The 23220-nt window shown below is 36.0% G+C and overlaps 1 protein-coding gene across 2 annotated transcripts in view; it reads right to left on the bottom strand.

The window, feature by feature from the left end:
• ect (ectodermal) overlaps positions 1 to 14905 on the bottom strand; it is an 86830-nt gene extending 71925 nt beyond the window's left edge. The window contains exon 1 of one of the 2 annotated variants that reach the window (XM_073982220.1): positions 14717 to 14905. The gene's annotated coding sequence lies outside the window, so the exon portion shown is untranslated. Of the gene's footprint in view, positions 1 to 14178; positions 14408 to 14716 lie in introns of those variants that run through there. The other variant, XM_073982219.1, reaches the window with a different exon arrangement.
• Positions 14906 to 23220: the final 8315 nt, after the last annotated feature.

The raw sequence follows: 23220 nt of genomic DNA, 5'->3' as shown, positions 1-23220 counted from the left end.
TTACTGAGCTAAGCCTCCCAATGTACTATCATTGATATGACAGAAGTTTATCCAGAGATGTTTATAGACAAAATGTAAAAACGATTGGAAATTTATTCTTAGAACGGTTTATGAAAAAAACAACCTTGGTAAATAAGCAATTAAGTCTTTCTCCGAGAATGCTGTAAAAACTAGGCAGATTCATCTTTGATTTATTTTTTTAACAAAACTTGTATGCTTGATGCCTTTGCAATTTGCTTATCTTTCAAGGAAAAATGTAAACTAGAAAAGAAAGCAAAATATACCAGAACAAACCTCATATCATTAATTGCTGTTATGTTTTATTTTCTTTATTTTTTGTTCAATTAAGTGGCATTTAAAGCGATCAGGTTCTTTTTTCTGTTTTTGCTTTTGTATTAAATAAGTGGTAAGCACTTAAGACTTTCTCTTCACATTTATGAAGTTGAATGAAATCTCACTTGTATTTGTACTTTCTTTCAATGATATTTCATACAACCGGGAGATATATATATATATGTATGAACATAGATGTAGATATACATATGTTTATGTGTTCGCGTGTGCATGCATATGTTTTTGTTAAACAATAATTTTGAAGAAAACCAAAAAAAGAAATACGAATAAGGCGAAAAACTACGTTAAGTGAACTGACATTGACAGTGTGGATTCTAACATTATGAAATGCACACACACACACCAAACACTTAATGAACTCAAATACATACATACATACATACATACGCACATACATACATATGTATATACATACATATGTATATGTATATGAAGTTATCTAGGATAGTGTACACAATAATCACTGTATATGTATGTATATGTGAGTTTACTTTGAAAAACAATATCATAGAACTACTGGTAACACACATATTTACCGTTACTTAACCACGCTATTTCAAGTGGGGGTGTTCAAATTTAAAATTGTGTTCATAGAAGAGTGGAGAAGAGCAAAATAGGAATCCATATCTAGCGAATGAATGAAGCTGTTTGTTGTATATGCCAGTGATTGTAAGTAGGAATGCACCTAATTTAGTAGATAAAATGAACATGCACTTGCTAGAAAGAACATTCATACATACACATGCACATGTACATACATATGTATATACAACACAGTTTGTTATGTTCGCTTGCAACAGCAGCAGCAAGGTCTGCCAATGTCGTTGCTGTTCAACATAGTTAAGAGGAGGAGAAAAAAAACGCTTTTATGCACTACAACACTTAATAGCATGTCTTTTATCCCATGAGCTTTATTGTCGGTGGTTCATGCTGTAGCAACTGTTATATGTATTACAACCACACACACATAGATTTTTTACAGTACAACCATGATTTTTTCGAATCTAATTTTTATCGAATTTTTTTTGTGAGTTGAACGCTCTGCATCGGGAAACAAGTTTCTTGTTATTCGGCTCATATGGCTCCCAAATTTTTATTGGGAACTCTAAACGTCGACAAGTGAGGTTTTAAAAATACCTGAAATCTGGCGGTGCCGCTATATACCAAAACGTGGACCGATATCCACAATTTTTAAAGAAGATTTTTGTTGACCACTGCTTGCCCAAATAGTTAAATTTTAGCCAACATAGGCCGAAAATGTAGATACATACCAATACCTTAAATTGGGCGGTGCCGTTATATGAGGGATATACCAAAATGTGGACATATGTACCAAAATTTTTAGTGGAGAATCTTTTTAGCCACGTCGAATCTCCAATGCCAAATTATAGTTAATTCGTCAGAAAATGTAGATAGAAACGTAAAATTTCGTTAATTCGGGCGTACCGTTATATGAGATTAATTCCATAGCGTGGACAAAAAACTTATCCGACAAATATTTTGGTGGTATCGGTGGTGGTATCGTTTTGTGGTGGCTATTTCAAAAACATGGACCTATGTCTGCAATTTTTTTGTTTATAAGTTGTTTTACCGCTTATAACCCTAAATGCCAAATTATACCTAATTCGGTCTTAAAATGTAGCTAAAAGCGCCGAAATACCCGAAATCGGGTGGTACCGTTATATGTATGGGGGCTATTCCATAACAAAATTGTTTGTAGATAGGTTGTTTGACCTCTAGGAACCGTAATTGCCAAGTTTTAGCTAATTTAGCTAGCTAAAAATGTCAAAATACGTAAAATCGGCCGGTGCGGTTATAAATGGGCTATTCCAAAACGAGGACTTATGGAGAAGTTTCTTGTTTACTGGGAACCTTAAATGCTAAGATCAGTTTTCCCACGCGCTTTTTCAGATAACCCTACCACCCTATGTAGACCATAGCCACCCTAATATTCATACCTCCATTTTCCTTACAAGGGGTTAGGCTAGTGATGGTCCAACCAGATGTAAGATGATCTGGTTTTTCAAACTCCAACACTTTCAGTATGAGCTCCCTTTCCACAGTACATGGGGGAACACCTTTCTGGATGGTATTTCAGAAATGGAGACCCCAGCGAGATTAGCTCCTTCCCAAAGTTCGCGATTTCTTTTTATGACACTTAAAAATCTTGACGCCCTTTTGCAGGTAGGCGCTGCCAAACCGACTGAACATTCTACTTTACTATCATGTCAGAAACAAGCAACCAGTGACCTTCGCCGCTTCCTCTGTCGGTTCAGCTCGGTCGATGATTGCCACTCGAAATCGTCAGCGGGCATCATTGGGGTCGGTCTGGCGTAGGCCTTGTTGCGTCCTTGACCATGTGTAAAGGAGGTTGTTGGGTTGGCCACCTGAGAAGTCATCGTCTTCTTGGGCGAAGACTGGGGGACACCTTATACAGTCTTATGCTGAGAATCTTTATCCGTTTTCTCTGAAGATGAAGTTGGCCCCATCACCTTTCAGCCTGTGAAGGTTGTTTGGACCCATTTTTTCGCTTTGCCTAACGGGTTTGATGTGGGCTTCGCCAAATGGTCGCCTTTGCAGAAGTCATTTGGTTTAGTGGAGCTGGCAAACTATCGATATTCGCAACATTAGATATTTTCGATATTTCATTTCAAAAATTCGATAGCTAACGATATTATCGTTAATTTGCCATTAGTATTAATAGGGAAATAAAAGTGGCGTATTTCACAGAAATATAAAGGAGAAAAACGATTGTTTTTTAGTAAAAAATACTCAAAAATGCAATTTACTTTTCCGAAAAATTTGTAAGTGTGACTACGAACTTACTTTCTCACATTAAACCGAAAAGCCGCGTATTTTCAATTAATTTCAATAGATTTTAGGTTAGAGGTTTTTAATCCGATAACATCGATAAATAAAACTATCTATCGATATTGAATTTTATCGATATATCGATAGTGCCATGGATTTTTTGCCAGCTTTACTTTTTAGCCTTCTTCATACCCTTCTGGGTTGAGGTCTTCTTCGGACTCCACCTTTTTGCTTTGGCCAGTAGGTTTCGTCATCTCCAAATTGTTGTTTGCCGCCGCGGCCATTCAGGGGCTTTGATTTGAGCAACTAGAAGAGCTGCAAGGAATATCCTGTGGCGTAGAGGTACATGAGGGCAGATTCTCTCGTACTTCCTGACGTACCTCAACCTGCTTCTGATGAAGAAGATTTCTTTCTCAGTATGGAAATTCGTGTCTCGTCCTGCGAATTTACGTAGACATGTCACAGCTCGTTCACAGTGCTTCGTATCTTTAACTATGGTTGCCTATAACAATATCATTGTAAATGACATAAAGTATATTGTTGGAGTAACAATATTTAAAAAAGTCCCAGTGAATGATTCATTATTGTTATCGTAGATCATTGTGGAAATTTTTGCTATGTGCAATTCCATAGCTAATATTCCTACAATGATCTAAGACGAAAGAATTAAATAAGAGTCACCAAACCGTGCCCATCTTTGATTCACTGCCTAACATAACTTTTATTGCATTCTGTACAAAGTATATATTAAATCCATATTAAAGCAGGTTCCACTGTAACATTCTGTGAGAATGTTGAAATGTACGCCATTTAATTTTTTTTTTTGCTCCCCGTTTTAATGAAAGCAGGAAACAACACTTACGATATTTGTTATATTACAGTTTTACGTTTTTCTGCTCCTCGAGGAGGAATTTATCTGCAAACATTTTTTTTAGCAAGTTTGGTATTTTTTGTGAATGAAAATGTTGTAGATTGTATCTGCTGACCCTTAGTTCTAAGGAGGCAACATTAGTAGTTTTTTCGAGGGCGGCTTGAATATAGAACTTCTTCTCTGCTTTAACGAGAAATTATTAAAGCAGCAAAGACCAAATTACAAATTGCCAAGCAAATATTTTAAATTTTACATAAATGATATGTATTTTGAAGTATTAATGAATGAAACTGAACTGAAATATGAACAAAAAAATTTAATTTCATGTTTTTATACCCTCAGCATTTATGCTAACGAGGGTATGTATATACACTTTCATACGGGCAAAATGTGCCTCATCAAAATAATGGTTTTAGACCCCAAGTATGTTTGGACGAAATGTGTTTCAGACAATTTGGAGTCGATTGAGAAATGTCCGTCCATCTGTCTGTCTGGCTGGCTGGAGCGCACGATAACTCTCTCACGGATCAACCGATTCGATCCAAAATTTGGCTTTCGTAATATTTTTCCAAACTTAGTTTAAGTTCAAAGATGGGTTATATCGGTCCACTCCTTCCAATACCTCCCCCACAAAAGTTCGAAAATGTTCGGAAAATTTGTACGTACGATAACTCTTGAAGGGAGTAACCGATTTTGTCCATACTTTGCAAATCGTGAAATGTCTACCAGACATACATATGTAGATAAGGTTCCAATATCGTTCCACTACTTCGGGTACCTCCCACACAAAATTTCGGATAAGTTCACTCTAAGACCTGCAATCGAATCACTTTGATTTTTGTTGAAGCAACTTCCATTCGCTACCTCAATTACTTCTTGAGCAAACAGCCCAAAGGGTGTAGAAACCATGTATAGTGGCTGGAGATTCACTTCCATAATAGTCAATGTCGATCCATTCCTTTAAGTATCTCCTCCGCAAAACTTTTGATCATTAATCCTAATCAACATTTTTGTCGGTTCATACATCCAAAATTTTTAAAACCCCCTGTATACATAGGTTTTTTGGGAAACATTGTTTCGATATACACAGGCTGAGGGTATATCTCTGTCGGCAAAGCTGACTGATACTTTTTTACTTGTTCTTTGCACATTTGACAATGTTAAAACAGTTATAATAATATTTATTCATATATATTTTTAAATTATTCTATGTTACATTAACAATTTGTTTAAGGGTTATTGTTCAATCATCATCGTGTTTTCATGTTTTTTAATGTCAAGAACGAAAGAAAAAACAAAGTCTTATGTTGTTTTTGCATAAATTTAAACAATAGCACATTTCCTTCCATGAAAAAAAACTCAAACAACTAGGTCAACTGTGTGAGGCTGTGCATTTCTGTATTAACAACAAAAACAAAAAAGCGTATGTGAATGTGTTAAGCCATGCGAATAGAGGTAACAGGCGAAATGGCAGTAACATAAGTACTTTTATGCTTACCTGTTTACAACAAACAAAATATTCCTACTACTTGCTCCGAAAACAGAATCAACATTTTAAATTTTATGTGACCAAAAAAAAGAAGAGAACTTACAAAAAATACTTGGCAACGTTACATACCCATTGATGTGCATATGCATAAGTATTGCAATGGAGCCACTAAACAACCAAACGTTGGTAAACTGAAGTGGCGCATAAAGAAAATAAACTTTCAACTGACCTAACAATTTTTTCCTAGTTCCATGTTTTGCAAACTGTAAAAGAGTTTTTCCGGAAATATATGTACATACGTACGAGTATGTACGTATGTATGTATTTATGTGCCTCCTTTTTGTGGCAAAATTCTGGATACACCAAATACAAGAATAAGGAATGACCAAACCATTAGTAAATCAAACATTAACCGTTGCCAATGACGTTCAAGAGTAGAATATGTATATCTACAAAGGTTTTCGTTCTTAATTTTATTAAGGTGATACATGAACTACAAATCTTCAGTTCCAGAACCTGCAAGAAGCTATTAATATATACTTTATAAAATCGAAAATAATAGTATAATTAGTACCTTCTTGCAGGTTCTGGAACAGACATAACAATAGACTAACAATTGTTGTTATATTCATAAAATATCGAAGAACATATTGAATAACACCGTTCTTTTTTAAATGATCTTGTTCAAGTACTCACTTATATGAGATACTGAACTAGTGCAACTAAAGTTTGCCTTTAATAAATTAAAATCTTTTACATAAAAGAAAAAGGCAAATAGTGTATCCACAAAAATAGTTATTTTCATACTGGCATATAATTTTCTTCAAAAAATTATTCTAAAAACAAGTAAAAATTTCAATGTTGAGTAAATGAGCGCTATTGAACTAGTTCACTAAAAGTTCATCTTTATCACGAGCAGAAAGATAAATGCTCGTGTAAAGAATAATGTGTGTTCTGGCACTTTCGTAAATGAAGAACTAGCCAAATGTTCGATGTCGATTATTCACTGAAAGGAGCTTCTGAACTAATTCTCTAAAAGTCTTACATCAGACAACGCTCTTTACAGGAACAAAAAGTCATTTGTAGGAAATTCGCGTACAAATTTCTTCAAACAAGTACTATAAAAATCCAGCAAAATCTTCGATTACAAATAATAAGTTTCATCAATCTCCGGTCAAATGTGCTGAAATTTTCTATCCCTATACAGTCGCTAATGTGTGCAATATTGGGGATTTCCTTACGCCATTTACTTTTTGCGTCCACACCACACCAAAAATGCAGTGAAATTACGTCTCCACTTTGTCTGTGTGGGTAGATATGTAATGTTTTTTTTTCGGTACATATTGCATTGATGGCTATTGTAAGCTACCTCTAACATTTTTGATGGAAACTGAAATTTCACTAATTCTTTGGAATTGTATTTTCATCAATTCTTTGGAATGATACTTTTGTCAATTGTTGGAAGCTTAATTTGAACTCATTAGACAAATCTTCACACTGAATCAGTTCCATTTTATTCTGTATTTGCGAATAGTTAACCTTTTGTGAGCAAAATCATGAGCGAACTAAACGCATCATCTATTAAGCCAGAGTAGCGGAGTAAATTAATTTTGGCATTAGGTTTGAGGTTATATTTTTACGATTGTTTAAGTCTGGAGTATTCCCCCATTGGCTTAACTTCATCACTACTTTCTTTAGAGAAAAATGTTTACAAAACGCACTGACAGCATGCAAAATTTACAGATCGTTTCCAATATCATTATTTCATCCCGGCGAAGGGAGGTATCAATTGGCTTTTCAGTTTTTGAAATGATGAATTTTCTAGTGAACACCTGAACTCTTTAAGCATCGAGTACTCCCATGTTGATGAGAATGATGCTCAGTTTACGGCTTTCCAAAAAAAAAAACTCCAGAACAAAATATTTTCAAGCTGACAGCACGATTCAACTAAGAAATCATCGATTTCTGTACGTTGAAATAACATCAAAACAGTTACCTGTGAGTATGTTGTTGGAATTTATTTAAAAATTCCATTTTGCGCATGGCTTCGCTGTTTTCTGTTTGTTTTGTTAATGTTGAAGATTCAATAATATGATTGCTTATATTTTTACAGTTTTACGTTATATTTGGGAGCCTGACCAGAACATCAAAATTTTCGGCGGTGGCAAATCCCCTCATTGTAATGCTGGCGTACACTTCCTGAGTATTCCAGCCATGAAAAGCTTCTCTACAAGTCGTGTCGTAAGAATCACGCGGTTAGGACTAGGCGATAGAAAGTAGGTCCATTAATTCTGGGTCAATATAAATCGGCATGCACTCATATATATAGGAGGGAAGTATCTCTTGTCCATTCGGAGATGTTGTGGGAACATATCGCTCATTTACTCAAAGAGTTACACATCTCAAAATATCCAGTTTCGAGAAAAACGCGTTTAAAGTTGGGTATTGAAATTTGACTTCCCAACTTAAAAGTATTATTACACAAAAAATAAAATAACTACATGGACCCTATTTTGCAAACAGCTAGTCAGATATCGGTGCTAAATTTCTGTGCAAGATCAAGCGTGATTTGAAGTGTTTTAGTGCGTAAATTAAAAAAAAAACTTTTTTGTTGAATTCTGCCAAACTCGTAGTAAATGAGCTGCAACTCGTTGAGATTAAGAGATATGATCATGAAAATTTGACACGAGTCTCAGCTCAGTCTCAGTTTTTGTGGTCATTGGTATATTATGTTTGTCAGGGAAAATTTCTGAGTCGATATATGTATGTCCGTTGGTGGTAATTAGTCAAACGAATTAAGATAAGACGCTAAAATTATGCTCAGATGCGTCTTTTATTCGCAAGCAGATCAAGTTCGATGATGGGCTATATTGACCCACGTTTTGGTATAGCCCCCATAGAACGGTATCACCTGATTTCAGTTATTTTGAATTTTCGATCTTATTAAGGGTTCTCAAGGATCGAGAAACTTCTCCAATTTAAAATTGTGAACATAGGTTCACGTTGTGGAATGGCTTCCATATAAAAGAACCGGCATCCATATAAAAGTATGTATAATTTTCAACTTGTTATCTACGTTTTCGCTGCAAATTAGTTGTTATTTGGTATTTAGGGTCCACAGTGGTTCAACAACTTTTCCAAAAAGTTTTAAGTTAGTTGACTATACTTTGGCCAATAAACTTCTCCACAAAATTGTGGACATAGGTCCACGTTGTGGAATAGTCCTCACATTTTCAACTTGTTATCTATGTTTTCGGTCCAAATTAGCTGTAATTTGGCACAAAGGATTCACAGTGATCCAAAAACCTCTCCATTAAAAATTGGTTCACTTTTTGGAATAGCCTCCATTTAAAGGTACCGCTCGATTTGAGTTATTTTAAATTTTTACACTGCATTTTGTGAACTACTTGGAACGAAGGTAACAAAAGGAACGATTAAAGAGAAAGATTCATTGAATTATATCGGTCTCGAAACTAGTTGGAACGAGTGAAACAAAAGAACGACAAACGTGAAAGATTAATTGAACTACATCGGTCCCGGAACTATTTAGAACTATGGAACTATATTAAGAAACTAGTTCCTCTGGAGAAAAGGAACAAGAAAGTTCGATCTGCTCCGTGAACTGGATTGCCTAACTCTAATAGCCTCTGATTGGATCTACATCCTCAGAAAAAATGGCCTTTCATAAATGTTGACCGTATTTCTCTAATTTTTGCAATTCGGCTTCTCTGTGGACGTGCATTTTACAATATATACAAGTTTTCATTTGGTATAGACCTCAATATATTTTTGGTATTCTTAAACTATACACCATTTTCCAATTGAATTTGCTGTAGAATGAATGACATTTTGTATTCTCAACATGTAGAACAGATTATTCCTAAAAAAATACAAATAGAAAATATCCATCCCACCATCCCGCCAAATTCTTCCTAGTTGAAGGTATTTTAGGGACCTGGAAATTATTATTTATGTTTTTATTTCATTTACTTTACAAATATTTAATAGAAATTTTTTACTTTACATAACTCACATACATACATGTTTATGTATTTGAGGTCTATAATAGAATTTGTGGATGATATACATATGTATATCTACAAGTCTAAACGTTTGCTTCGAAATAATAAAAAATAATTATAGCATGTATGTAGTAAAGTTTATCAATCTCAGTCACATCTCAGTGCAGAGCTAAAAAATCTTAGAAAACGAAAAAATCGTATTCTCTGAAATCTACTCGTTTATCAAAAACATACTAAAGCATTTCTCCAAAACTTTGAAATATTCTTCAGTTGTATTTTTCCTCTTAAAATATGTTAGTGTACCATTGAAAAAAGTTCAGATTCGGAAACATTTTAATTTACTTAAATGCATGAAATACTTGAATATGCACAAGAAAATTACTATATGAATCTCCTTACAATGACACAGAAGTATTGCAAATAAATGTTCTTCTCGTTCAATACATATACACCATACACACATGAGTAATTGGATACATACGTATGTATATACAGATGCATACACATAGAAAAATATTTCACATGAAAATCAAACTGTAATTTTTGTAATGTAAAAAATAAGCAAAATCTTCATTTGTTTTTTTCCAATGGTTATTACACTTTTCAATGTTGCATCACGATTATTCATTACTTTGCTTTCTTTTTCTCCGTGTTTTCTTTCACATGGTACTATTCCATACTATCATCTTGTTCTTCTCCAATACCGCAATTTTTTTATTGGGTTCAAATGAATGCCTGGCATCTTTGCATAGAACATCACTTCTGCATTTTTTCCGCCAGCCATAAGAAAATAAAGCCATACAAAAAGAGATGTGCACGATAAAATGAAATACAAAAGCCTTTAGAGCCACAAAACAAAAGAAATGTAGAAAAGTAAAGTGCAGCAATTCTTGTGTAGTATCGAGGAGAAAATCGCATGTAAAACCATTATCACTTATAATAGACATATTCTGAACAATAATTCAAGTTGGAATTGCATTTACTGTTGTTTGTGCAAAATAAATGGTTAATTAATGTGTATGTAAGTGATTTTTACATAGCCTAACGACATGGATTTGAAAGCGATTAAGGGGGGTTATTAAAAAAATTGAGATTTATATTATTTGTTTCAAGTGTTTTTTATCCACTGAAAACCCCTTTTTCAATATCAGTTTTAGAATGTTTGAAATGGGGCGGAAATAACAATAGCCGTGATTACAAATTTCTGAAAAATTTCCTAAATGTAGTTTTATTGAAAACAATCCTTTGGCGCAGTACCTATGGATATCTTGTCTGGTTGCTGGCACTTGTGTCCAAGCTAAAAAGTGTTCAAAAAATGTCAGACTGCTTTGTATTAGATACTGGATATCCTTCCTCTCTTTCTTATACCCTCAGTCGTTAGGCTTAAGATGGTATGTATATACACTTCCATACGACCTCATCGAAATAATGTGTTTAGACCCCAAGTATATGAGAGAAGTCTCCCTTGTCCCATCTGGGATGTTTGTGGAACAATTGCCCCAAGTATATTTGGACAAAATCCATTTCAGACAATTTGTCTGAAGAGCTCAATTAGTCTCGAGTGGATCTAATTGTTCTCGAGCGGATTTCGTAATTGTTTGTCTCAACTTAGTTTAAGTTCCAAGATGATCCAAATCGTACACTCCTTACAAAAGTTCAACATTTTTTTCGCAAAAATGATGCGCGGGGTAATCTTCGAATGAGGTACGGGTTCGGTCCATATTTCGAACACACACTGTTGCAGTGTCCCTTGTTGTGTAGGGTCCCTTAATATGACGTCACAAGTTTTTTAGGTGCAAGTCCATACTTCCTGAGAAAATTAAAATCCTCTACGTTCACCATGTGTTGCTGTGCTTGATTGAAATAATGGTTTTAGACGCCAAATATGTTTGGGCGCAATCCCTTTCAGACTATTTAGTGTCTATTTGGCCATGTCCGTCCGTCTGTGTGATTGCCTGGCTATTGGCACGACAACTTTCAAACCGGACACTGTGTTGATCCAAACTTTGCATATCGCAACATTTCTGGGTATCTTAGATAAAGTTCGAAAATGGTGCTCATTGGTCCAGCCTTTCCAATACCTCCTACAAAAATTTTTATAAATGTTCGCTACAATGGTACTCTCCAAATCTCTTGAGTTGAGCAACCAATATGGTCCAAACTTTGTATCACGTAACATTTTGTCCAAACTTAGTTTGGGTTCAAAAACCGGCAATATCCACTTCCACTTCTCAGGGTACCTCCATCCCTCACAAAAGTTCAACATTTTTATTTTAGTGCTGTTTAAGGTCTGTTGGAGAATCCTTTCGAATTTTTTACCGAAGCTACTACTTGTGAACCTGTTTACAGCAATTCTATGTTTTTCGTGCCCAATTCGACATTACATAAGCTGTTAATTATACTATGACCAACTGAAATGCCTAGTGTTCGCGATATCTATCGAAATTAATGATTTCCAAAATAGGAACCAATTCCAAAACGAACTATGACGGTCCATTTCCTCAGGTACCTCCTCCGCAACACTTTGCGTAGCATTACTCCAAATCCTTATTTTTGTCGGCAACCCTCCAAAAAGGGTCACAAAATTCTGAAAATCCTCGAAACACATAATTTTTGGGGAAATAGATTTTGGATCTATCCATAAACGAACGTTTCAATTCACACAGGCTGAGGGTTTAAATCGGTCGGCAAAGCCAGCTGATTCTTTTTTTTTTTTTTTTTTTTGTTTAAGTAAAAGCAAGTAAAAAGCCTTAAAGCTAGAAACAGAATCAATCGTCGCTTGCTTTGCTTGCTACCCAAATGTCAAATTATAAAGGAATTCCAGAGCCTCCTAAAGGAGAACGCAGGCGGATTTGCAAAGAGGCTCTGGCTTTCCTTTATAATTTGACATTTGGGGAAGCAAGCAAAGCAAGCGACGATTGATTCTGTTCTGGCCTTAAGTTCGGCCGGACCGAACTCATTATATCCTCCAATATAAAATATTCTGAACTTATGTGGAACAATTTGTTTTTTCTGTTACGACAGTACCAATGCTCAGAATTTTAGGTAAAGAAATTGAATTAAAGCCAATTTAGACCGAAAATATGGATAACAACTTCCAAATACCTGAAATTATCGTATGGGGACTATACCAAAACGTAGACCCATGTCCAAAGTTTTTTTAACACGTTGAACCCTCAATGTCAAATTATAGTTATTTTTGTCAAAAAAGTAGTCAAAAACCAGAAAATACCGGAAATGGCGCAGTACCGTTACATGGGGGTTATACCAAAAAGTGGACTTATTTATGTTCACAATTTGTAGTAGATAAGTTTTTTGACCACCAGGAAGCCTAACTGGGAAATTATAACTAATCGGGTTCAGTTGGAAATGTACATAAAAACGTAAAGATAGCTGAAATCGGGCGGTACCATTATATGGGAATCGGTACCAAAACGTGGAACGATATAGCCCTTCTTCGCAGGTCAAGGTATGCGGACAAGATATGCATCTTTCTAAAATTTCCGTTCATTGTTATTTTTTTTTTTTTTGATGCTAGGAAGACGGAGATAGCTATATCGACTCAGAATTTTATTCTGACCATGAATATTTATACTTTATAGGGTCGCAAATACTTATTTCAATGCGTTAAAACGGAAACACAATTTTTATATACTCTCCAGACTATGGTGGATGGTATAAACAAACAAGCAAAGCATATTATCGGATTTACTAGGTAAGGACACATAATAGTTTTAAGAAATATTAGCATTGAAACTAAATTGACATTGAAACGCACTTTGCAACTCTCTAACTCTATTAACTAACTTAACTTTAAACGCCTCGCATTCAGAGACATTGAGTTTTTGAAAATTGCTAGGCGTATTCTCTGACATTTCTTACTAGAGAGATTGCAATTTTGTTAGCTGTCTGATAGCTAGATCAGAGGTGAACTCGGTAAAATTTCATTTTTTAAGTCCTCAGTTATTTTAGTGTCCAGGGTGTCAACGGGTTGATCTTGGCCAACCCCGGGACTTTTGTTCCCATCCTTCATCAGTTTTTCTAATTTTTGATGATTGTGTTATGCTTTGCAGATATTTATTTCAAAGATTCTATTTCCCTGAATTTATTTTCATCTGGTCCCTAAAAATTGCTAACTAAAGAAGAAAAAGATGAACAAAACAAAAAAGCCGAACATATCCTTCCATGAAACAAAATAGTTAATTGGTATTTCTCATAACATCTCTGTGAACATTCAACAAAATATAAAACTCTGGAATTTCCATTACATAAATAAAAAAAATCATCTTTGAGTATTCCGAATTGCAATATTCGTCTTATTCATCTTTTAATTCAAACTAAAATAGTTCAACCAACATTCTAAGCCACACTCACACACACACACACCCGCATCAATACATTCAAAGTCACAATGTAACACTTCCATTCTTTAAGTTATTTTTATCTTTGAACAGAAAAGGAAGAACAAAAATTAATTTTCTTAATTTATGTTTTTAGATCACAAAAGATTTATGCAATATTTTAGAGCTGTTGGCATTTTTTGTTTGTGTTTTATTTAAAATATTATTATTTTTGTGTTCTTCTATAAATTGGAAAGTTATTTGCATATCCATCAGTGATGATAATTCTACCTTTTTGTTGTAGTTTTTATTTTTTGTTACAGATTTCTGTTTCGTTTCGAATTTATGTTAATTATCCCTTTGATCGTTTTGTGTGCTTTTTATACCCAAAACGATCGATGTTAATTTCAATTATCCACAATATCAATTATTTATGCAGAAATGTTGTTATGTAAATTTAATCCGTTTTGGGGTAAGACGCACAACTTTTCACTTGGCCACATAAAACACGACTGATAATGAAGAAACTTTTCTCTAGCGGTTTTTAGTGTTAAGTAGACCGCCACACAATGTTAATGTTGTTGAATTTGTTAAGTTGTTGTTGTTGGCATTATCATTTTTTTGTTAACACAGAGAGTGGCAGTAGCCAGCAGTGGCTGCTTTCGTCTTCGTCGTCGTCATCGCCATCAAGCCAACACTAAAGTGCAGAAAAACTAGATGACGCGCAGGCGTAGCACCACTGCTCACTGCTGTTTTTTATGGCTTTTAGTTTCCACTATTACACACTCTTTCTTTCATTTCATGGTCTTTTCTCTTGAGCTTTCTTTACCTTTTGTTGTTATTATATTTGTAGCTATTGGCAATATCTGTAGTTATATATATTTTTTCTTTTTAGACACTCGAGTGCCGTAAAGTTTTTGTTCAAGTGCTGTGGTGTAGTGGTTTCTTGACTGTTCAAATTCACACCGTAACGCGTCTTCACAACACAACTGTTTGGTACGAGCAAATGTCTGCAACTGATCATCGACTGTGGCTTCAGTTACCATCAGACTTGTTTGGGCCAAAGTGGAATTTCTTTTCTCCATACCTAAAGCGTTTATTTGGCTAAGAAGACACACTTTTGTTTTTGTTGTTTCTTGCGTATTTTGTTGTTGTCGGGAATTTCTATTCGTTATAAGTATGAAATTATTATTCATGTTTTATGCTGGCTTCGATTGTGCGCAGAAGCTACTGTGTACAGGAATGTTTAACACATTAAACCTATTTTGACTCACAAAAAGTATGCGTATCTGAGTAAACCTTGCGTATGTATTAGAGTGTTTCAAAACATTTTTTCTGTTTGATGCCAAAAGAAAATTTGTAATCAATGCGCAGCATATCGCAATGCATGTCCACTTGGGATCAAAAGAAAAATTTTCAAATGTCTTTCAATAAAAACTGTGGACACCCTATTATTTTTTATGTATATACAAATATTCTCATACATATATTAGTAATCTTTTTGATATTTACAGTTATTGTTATACTAATGGCGTGATCATGTATGTTTTGTCTCAGTTATCAAATTATTTAATGAAAGAAAATGTGTAACCTTTAGTCTCACACGTCACAGATTACAACACCTATAATGTCGGTGAGATAAATAGGCAGTTACATACAAAAGAATATTGCAAATTTGTCCATTGTAGGTTCAAAAACAAAGTTTGTATGTTAGGATAATTAAAATTGTTTTTTTTTTTTTAATTAATGTCTGGATTTTGTTTGGCTTTGCTTGCCATACTTGGATTCCATTGTACATAGTAGAGGTAACGTGCTTCCCTTAAATTGGTATCGGAATAAATTGATAAACTGATAAATTGTCATTCGAAACACCACTGAGGAATAAAATTTAATGCTGTAACAAATTTCATAAGATGAGTTTTGAACAGTAGCGACCAAAAGTTTAATGAAAAAATTAAAAATTTGAAATATCTTTAAAATGAATGATTTTCCTCCCAATATGATCCACAAATTTATCAAAAAACAAGAAGAGAGAGTAAAGAAAATCAAGTGGGAACGGATTTTGTTATACCCTCCACCATGAATTGTATTGAAGAAAAATGGAAAAATTAGTTTCCTTTTGTTTATGCAGTAGACTAAATACCAAATTTCAGCAATTTTGGTAAAGTAATATAGCTAACCTTCAGAATACTGAATTTCGGAAGGTACCGTTCTATTGGGGCTATATCAAAACGTCGATATATACCGACTAATTAAAAAATTTCCGATATTTCGGTAAGATAATGTGGTTAAACCCTTCAAAATACCGAACATCAAGTGGTATGCTCCTTTGGAGGATATAGGAAGATTCTGATAATTAAATTCTGGAATAACAAACTTCAGTCATTTCGTTGGGATATTGACGTCACAACCTTAAGAATTGCGAAAATTGGGAGGTACCGTTCTATGGGGACTGTATGAAGGCGTGGACCTTTGTAACGTGACAATACTATCACGTACATACATAGTACAACAACACAGTACCGGCTACGACCCAATGCACTGCAGACACACTAAACAGTCATTCAATAGGCAGCAGCAACTACATTACATCTTTCTACCTGTTTGGTATTAACATGTAACGCAATGGAGAATTCAACTTCAATGTAATTTCGCTGTAACCAATTTGACGCGCACTGCGAATAATTCTAATTCACTGTGTACTCCAGCCCACTAAAGTTTTCCAGAAATGCTTGAGAAGGGCGAGCTTACTACTGCAGGGGGTTAGCTACACGGGTTGGAACAAAATACTATTCTAAATCCGCCTTTTAGTCAGCTGTTCCACTGGGCCTTCGGGTCAGCAGTTCCACAGGGCATCCGTGCCAGCTGTTCCACAGGGCATTCGGGTCAGCTGTTCCACTGGGCCTTCGGGTCAGCAGTTCCACAGGGCATTCGTGTCAGCTGGGCCTTCGGGAATGCGGAATCCATCGTCTCCCCTATCATCTGCAGCCGAACACCGAAAACATCGTCTTCCCGATCATCTGCAGGCGAACACCGAATACATCGTCTTGCTGATCATCTGCAGCCGAACACCGAATTCATCATCTTCCGATCATCTACAGCCGAACACCGATTACATCGTCATTCCGATCATCTACAGCCGAACACCGAATACATCGTCATCCCGAGCATCTGCAGCCGAACACCGAATTCATCGTGTTCCCGAACATCAACAGCCGAACGCCGAATCCATCGTATTCCCGATCTTCTGTAGCCAAACGCTGAATTCGTCGTATTCCCGATCATCTACAGCCAAACACAAACAACACCGTTTCCCTAGAAGAAGAACCCGCTAATTCAACACGAGCTCCTCAGCTGTCAAATCCCAGCGAGTTTCCAATCCAACTATATACTCATTGAGTTCATTCTTATCGCATCTTAACACAACTAGATTGTAAATTAGTACTTAATCAATATATCCCCGATTTATCCCCCGAGAAAGGAAGAATACTAGTATTTTCCTTTCGTAAGGTTTAGTGGGTCCTTATGAAGACACTGGACGCGACTGAACTTACCTCAGCCGACGAGAAAACCACGTTACACTTTACCGACAAACTTCATGTGGAAAGTTTTAAATCCCAAATGAAGACTAAAGACCAAATGCCATTTCGGTTGATTATTGTTCAAATTATTCAAAATACCGACGAAATCGGGAGGTACCTTTCTATGGGGGTATATGACGGCATGGACGTATACCGACAAATTTCATATGGAAAGTTTTGTACCCCAACCGAAGATTTATACAAAATTTCAGCCATTTCGGTGAATTATTGTGGCCACAACCTTCAAAATACCGAAAATTGGGAGGTACCGTTCTATGTGGGCTGTATGAAGGCGTGGGCCTATACCGACAAATTTCTGGGGGAATGTTTTATACACCCAACGAATATTAAGTACCAAAATCCGGCCATTTCGGTGTTATAATGAGGCTAAAACTATAAATATACCGAAAATCGGGAGGTACCGTTCTGTGGAGGCTATATCAAAACGTGGACCGGTATAGCCCATATGCAACACCAAACATCATAGGAGTAATAGAAACTTCTAAAAGTATATTACGCTAAAAAAACACGAGAAACATAATAATTTTTGTAAATTTATTGCTATATAACTATGTACTTCCAGGCCCCAAACTTATTTTTTTCATTTTATTTTCGGCCTCTTCTATTTATTAAAAATAAAATGTGTTTAGTTTTATTAGGAATTTTTTAACAATTATACAAATATGAAGCTGGAGATTAGATACGCAACAATTTTCTTAAAATCTGCAAAGTTTCTTGCATTGGATAGTAAATAGCTGAGAGAACATTTACAACAACAAAGTAAAAACAAAATTTTATTCAGCAGAGTGTCTGTAATAGGTACAATGGAAAACATTTCGCAATTTTATAGTTTGGTTTTTGACTTTCGCGCCGCTAGATCAGTGATTTCGACAAGTTTGCCCAGGCTAAAACTTTCAAAATATAGAAAATCCGTGAGTGCCTAGGGGGCTATACGAAGACATATGCCGACAAAATGCTGGTGCAAAGATTTATACCCCCAACGAAGAGCAAATACCAAATATCAGCAAAATTCGAATTATCTTAAAAATTAATGCTTTCGTCCCAACACGATCCACGAATTAATCAAACACGTAACAAACACAAGAGAGAGCAAATACCAAAAAGAAACGATTCAGTTATGTGTCTAAGTCAGGCATGACCAAAAAGAGAACGGAGAAAATGTGAATGTATTCAAAATATTGGCAACTTATAACAGTGTGTTAGTAAGTTTGTATTCACGCAACAATAAACAATAACAAATCAAAACATTTGTTCTCTTTTGTACGCTCTTTCTGTGCATTCGGGTCGTGTGCGTGTAAATGGCCGAAAATCATCGGCACCGCCGTGCCAAATGTGACCATGCTTGGTCTAAGTGTCTAAAAGGCCTCAACACACACAATAATTTCTTTAGCAGGGCCAAAGCAAAGATTCCAAGGGACGAAAAATCGAACGTCGCATTAAAATAAAATGTAATGGGGAATCGTCCAAGTATACCCTCAGAATAAGTGGTCACTGTGCAACCACAGTACACGCCGCGAATTCTAAAGACGTTGAAATTGCTGAAATTTGGTATTTGGTCTTCGTTGTGGGTGCAAAACTTTCCACCTGAACTTTGTAAGTATAGGTAAACGCCTTCGTATTTTCCCATAGAAGTGTACCTCCCGATTTTCGGTATTCTGAAGGTTGTGGTTTCAATATTCTACCGAAATGACAGAAATTTGGTATTTAGTCTTCCCTGGGGGTGCAGAAATTTGTACCTCCTTATTTTTAAAATATTTTAAAAGTTGTGGCTTCAATATTCCACCGAAATGGCTGATATTTGGTATTCATTCTTCGTTTGTCGTATAAAACTTTTCCCCGAAAATTGTCCGTACTCCTTCTTATATCGCCCATACCTTCCGATTTCCGGTATTTTGAAAGTTAGCCACATTGTTTTACAGAAATTACTGGAATTTGGAATTTAGCCTTCTTCATAAAGGAAAGGAAACTAATTGTTCAATACAACTCGTGGTGAAGGGTATAAAAAGTTCGGTCGGGCCGAACTTAACGCCGTTCTTACATGTTCTGAATAGGGGAGATGACCGGTCACCTCCGAAATTCATGTCTACATGTACCACGGCACATTCCACAAAATTTCATGTCCATTTCATGGGTCCGTTAGTTTCGAGATATAACCTACCTAAAAATTGGTCGGGGTTTCGGGCACGAAGAAAGAATATTTGATTGGAGGGGCGACACCCGTTGTCTCGAACATTAATTTGCAAGCCGATGCACTCATAAGTTTAGAAAATATAGCGATTATAAAGCAATAGGCCGCCGAAACATATTCTGAAAATTTCATTATATTAGGTTCAGTAGTTTTGGAAAAATAATGTATTGAAAAGAGTGGGCGTGGTCTTCGGTTTTCAAGATATAACATATTTAAACAAGTGGGCGTGGTCTGTGGCTCTAAATTTTTATCATGCCTCAACCCCCGTATTTACTGAACTTGGGCCCCGATAAATAGGAAGAGGAATCTTAAATCTTAAATGAAAAGAGCTTACATCTGGGAAGTTTTTGTAGATGCTGAAATTACAATGTTTATAGATAAGAAAGATCAAAAAAATCGCCGGAGGGCGTTCTAAATGAATAGCGGTCAAATTTACATTTTTAGGGTTTTTAGGCTTTTTACGATGTTGCTTGGAATCTGCAAGTCCTAACGAAAAGGAATTATAGAAAATGTGGTGGTTGTGAAAATTCTCTACAAGATTAACTTTTATGATAATTTCGTAGTTTTACCATTTTTGAAATACAGAACTTCAAATTGGGACTACGCACTGACTCTATCGGCTCTTTATGAAAAAGTGCCATGTACGGTGCGCCTTAACTACACGCAGAAAAATATATGTTAGAAATATGTTTGGATCCCAACAAATAATTGTTTGGGACTGATTGCAAACAAATATATGTTTGGATTCAAACATAATTTGTTTGTATCCAAACAAATATATGTTTTGCAACATTTTGTAACATATCTCAATTTAATGTGTTTGGGTACCAACATATATTTTATGTTAGAACATATTTTTTATGGGTGAAGAGAATTTTTGTCAAAGAGAGTAACAACAGGGCTCTCGCAGCTGCGGAACGCTGGTTTATAATAAAGAGCTGTGTGCATGGTGTAATGCATGAAACACCTGTTTTTCGTGCTTTGTTGTTGTTAACCAACGTAGCAAGCGAAGAGGAATTATGTTGGTATTTTTTTCATCAGTGTTCTAAAGGACATCGTGGAGTAAAGTCGGTAATAAATCAGAGTTTTGTCTTTTTTAAAGGAAATTGTGCTTTTTAGTAAATGAAATGTACAATACATTTTATAATTGAATCAAAAAGGTGAATGGAAACATTTTATTGGACAAGGAAAAAATCGCATTTAATATTTGTAATTACATCAATACATTTTTCATATACATACATACCAGGGACGTAGCCAGGATTTCATTTCGGGGGCGGCCCACCTGACCAAAATTTTGAAAGTTCATGTTAGCGAAAATGTCTTATTTAGCAAAGATGTAAACCTTATTTTAGACTTATTTTACTGATGAAATAATTTTCATTATTATTTTTTAATTCAAATGGCGTAAGACTTTTTGGCCAATTTTATCTTGTTTTTAGAACTTTTTTGACAATATGTCACAGTTAATATATGGTCAAAACAATGATTATATTAATAATCCCATATATTTTTGGGCGTATCATTTATCAAATAATTCACAACTACAGTGAATGTTATGAAATTCAGTGATATCACTTCGGTAAGACCAAAAGAAAGTGAATACAATCGGAAAACCTTAGAAATATCATAATATTTAATTTTCAAATATCTTAACATTACTTACTTACTTAGCTGGCCTTTCACAGAACATTTGTTCCATAAGCCGAACTAAGAAAAAATCTCCAATCCTCTCTGTTTGCTGCTGTATTTTCCCAATCTGGGATATGTAGCTTTGTGATATCTCGTTTCACTTGTTCGCTCCAACGAAGCTTTGGCCTTCCAGATCTGCGAGAACCTCCATGCGGCCCGTATTTATACGCCTTTTTAGCGGGTTCATCATCACTCATTCTTATAACATGGCCTAGCCATCGCAATCGTTGTATCTCGATTCGTTCAACTATATTGATGTCATTGTATAGTTGATACAGCTCGATGTTCATACGACGCCGATATTCACCGTCAACACAGATTGGCCCGTAGATCTTTCGAAGAATTTTTCTCTCAAACACACAAAGCACTGCCTTATCTGCTTGAGCAAGTACCCATGCTTCGGAACCATACATTAGCACGGGTAGTATCAGTGTTTTGTACAGTGTTATTTTTGTTTGACGAGAGGTGGCTTTATTCCTAAACTGCTTACTCAGCCCAAAGTAGCATCTGTTAGCCAACACTATTCTTCTTCGTATTTCACAACTGATGTTATTTGTTGTGTTTATGGCGGTGCCGAGGTATACGAAGTCCTTTACTACCTCAAAATTATAGGTAACAACATTCACAGATGGTGCGGTGTTTATGGACATATTACGCGTCGATACCATCAACTTGGTTTTTACGCCGTTTACTGCCAGACCAACTTTAGCAGATTCTCTTTCGACTTTTGCAAAGGTGTCAGTTACTTCCTTTACCGATCGACCCATGATGTCAATGTCGTCGGCATAAGCCAGTAACATGTGGCTGTTCGTGTATATCGTTCCATTTCTTTTGACCTTCGCGTCTCGTATGACCTTTTCCAGCAGGATGTTGAATAGATCACACGACAGGCCGTCTCCTTGTCTGAAACCTCTTTTGGTAGTAAACTCTTCGGAGAGGTTCTTTCCAATTTTAACTGAGGATCTCGTCTCAGTTAATGTCATTCTACAAAGTCGAATGAGCTTTGCAGGAATACCAAAATCAGACATGGCTTGGAACACCTTTGAACGTATAGGGCTGTCGAATGCTGCTTTATAATCGACGAAAAGATGGAAGGTGTCGATCTGCATTTCTTGGGTCTTTTCCAGGATTTGTCTCAAGGTAAATATCTGGTCAATGGTGGATTTGCCAGGTCTAAAGCCGCACTGATAGGGTCCAATAATTTCATTGACCATAGGCTTTAGTCTCTCACACAATATGCCAGATACTATCTTATATGCAATAGGGAGCAGACTTATGCCCCTATAATTGGAGCACACAGTCTTATCACCCTTCTTGTGGACTGGACATAGGATGCTCACGTTCCAATCGTCGGGTACGCGTTCTTCCTGCCAGATGGTGCTAACTAGCTGATGCATACACCTTATCAGCGTGTCGCCTCCGGTTTTGAACAGCTCGGCTGGTAGGCCATCTGCTCCTGCCGCCTTATTATTCTTCAGCCGGTTTATTGCTGTCCTTACCTCATCTTGGCTGGGCGGTATACATTCAATACCATCATCTGGGATTGGATCTGTGGTATCTTCGCCGTCTTCACTGCTATCGGATACCAACAGTTTGGAAAAATGTTCTTTCCATATCCTGAGCACACTATCTGTATCAGTTACCAAATTACCTTGTTGATCTCTACAGGAGGATATTCCTGTACCAAAGCCATCAGTTTGATGCTTCACTCTTTGGTAGAATTTTCGGACTTCGTTCTGTCTCCTGTAAAACTCCATTTGTTCACACTCCCTCTTTTCCATTTCTCTCTTTTTCCTGCGGAAAAGACGTTTCTCCTCTCTCCTTTTCTCCCGATATCTCTCGCGTGCGCTA

Source organism: Musca autumnalis, unplaced genomic scaffold (assembly GCF_047663935.1).
Source record: "Musca autumnalis isolate F117 unplaced genomic scaffold, ASM4766393v1 scaffold_4, whole genome shotgun sequence".
NCBI classification, from domain to species: Eukaryota; Metazoa; Arthropoda; class Insecta; order Diptera; family Muscidae; genus Musca; species Musca autumnalis.
Note: the sequence above shows the minus strand (reverse complement) of the source record. Positions and strands in the feature narration are given on the sequence as shown.